Here is a 2,500-nt window from a genome sequence, read left to right as displayed (position 1 = left end):
TCTTTCTCTGTCTGTCTGTCTCCTCCCCCTCTCTTTCTCTCTCCTTCCCTCTTTCTGTCTTTTTATTTACATATCAATCTGTTTTCTGTCAGTAAATAAATGAATTTCAAGAAAACCCAATCTGAGCTAGATATTGCTTCAACACATAACGCAACACATAATTCAATACAATATACAACCCAATAAGAATATAAAAGAATCAAGATCGTGCTCACACTACAAATATAGAGTACAAGGCGGTAATCTTGGAAAGAATTACCTCACTTCCTCTCGAAAGGTCAGTCTATTAGTGACCTCTACGAAATTTGATGAATATGGATACATTTTGTAACATACACACAGGATATCGCGTGGAGATTTTCTTAAAAAGTATATTGGGTATATAAAGGTGTCGAAAGTTATATCAACTGAGAAGGGATCAGTAAATTTTCCTGGAGATGAAAGATTGTGTACAAATACATATATATTTTTTTGGTCCTGTTAATTTGCGTCAGACATATTTTCATCATCGGATGTGAAATGGCGCTTGTGTGATTGCAATATGACTCCTTTTAGATATCTAATCAGAGTGGTTACAAATGAAGGTCTAAATATGCATTTTCCTGTACAGCAATTATCTATCATGTGCGTGTTTGAAAGGTAATTGTAGGGAAAATCACCAGGAAATAGATAGATACGAGAATGATACACTAATACCAATGATATGAAACATAGTGATAGTGATGATTACATTCAGGTGAGAATTAAACATAACAACAAGAAAGTATTAAGAAATACATACACAACAACTTGGTAAGTCTACGCAAAAGACACACTTCGTTCAACATTAGAGGCATGATATTATCATTACTAAGCGATATTAAGTTTATCCCGCGCAAAGGCAGGCAAGTACTAACGGATGCCTGCTAGACTTCGCGGAGACAGCAATGCTAACTGATCAGCTGGAGGGCGCTTCCTACTACGTGCCAAGTTTTATGGGTGTAGGCATAACAAAATCGCTTCACCAATAACAAAATGATGGGCTATAATGGTCATTTGGTAGTTTCCTCATTCTTGTAACTATACCATAGGCTAGCTAACTCAATTTGGCCCTTAAAGCACAGGTATGGGACAAAGTGTGCAATATCGCTGGAAGATTAGTTAATGTCCGCTTCATGAGCTTCTCTGGAAATAGATGGTATACTTTTTTACAGATTCCTAGATGGAGGAAACGGGTTTGTTAAATCCATGGCAGAGATGACTTTAAGATGATCTTGCACTATCGTTTTTTTACCTCCCGTACTATTATTCGATCCAAGGTCCTCGTATGAAACAATTGAAGTTGAAGGCTACAAAATTGCTGGGTTTCTTGCGAGTTCTTTCTCACATGCTATGGAGCAGACCACACAATGCTCCTGTGGTTTTACCGAATACTGGTAGATAGCAAAATAGACTACGGATATCAAGTTTAAACATCAATAAATCTTTGGTTCTCTAAATAATGGGCTCTTTTCACAATGGAGTTCTCACGACAATTGATTTCTATATATTTACCCATGCAGTCCCTTACTACTAAGAACCTCCGCTTTCTATGATTACAGAAATCTGATTTACTACACAAGATTGCTAAGGAATCCACACTCTCCTACTTATGGGACGGTTTTCAGCTCACATAAAGGATCCCATAAAAAAAGGTGGATAATCTAAAACTTCAAGAATCTGTTCGATGGAGCTTATCGAATCTCCCCTTAGGGATCATCCATTTTTTCATTTTAAAAAGCCTTCAAAAAGTACTCTTTTCCCTGACACCCCACCCGCACCCCCGAGAATACAACCTGAAATGGGAAAAATGGTGACCTTGCGACAGGAAGTCTAGTAAATTTCATCTATGAAATAGTGAAGGAAAATAACGGCAAGTCATGTGTACATCGATAATAATAAAAAAAAACGCATTGCAATCGAGGTTGACACACGCATAGATGGCCGAGGATTATGTGTGCGCGCGATCCTACTTTAAACTAGTCATCATTTTTATTACTTTTTAGAAAGCATACGCGTGGCCGTATCCCCCCTCCCCTCCCCCCCACAGTGCATGGTTTGCACGCTCGTGAAAATGATGAAAACTGGATGACCCCTTAGACAAACAGCTGTATTCGGTCTAAACAAGAGGAGGGGAGAGTTCTCCATCTTTCTTGGTACCAGAGAAATGAAGGAATATAATGTAGGCCTTTTCAGCAATGAACAGAAACAGGGGCGCATTTCAGTCTTCCTTCAATAGCCTCGATCTTCATATCTAACACAGACTTACAACACACCATGATAACGATGGATTTCAGAAACCATTTTATTGACAAAAATATAATTTTACTTACCCCACAGAAAAATGCGGACCGCCAGCAACCTAAATCAGTATTTCTCATTCTGCCCTTCCTACTCTCTTGAACACATCCGGACACATTGGTCTATCTCTACTTCAGGCCCTCTCAAGCCCCTCACAATTAATGAAAGCCAAGATTGGACA

This window comes from Penaeus vannamei, unplaced genomic scaffold, assembly GCF_042767895.1.
Source record: "Penaeus vannamei isolate JL-2024 unplaced genomic scaffold, ASM4276789v1 unanchor749, whole genome shotgun sequence".
In the NCBI taxonomy this organism is placed as follows: domain Eukaryota; kingdom Metazoa; phylum Arthropoda; class Malacostraca; order Decapoda; family Penaeidae; genus Penaeus; species Penaeus vannamei.
The sequence above is the reverse complement of the archived record's forward strand: the minus strand, read 5'-3'. Positions refer to the sequence as shown.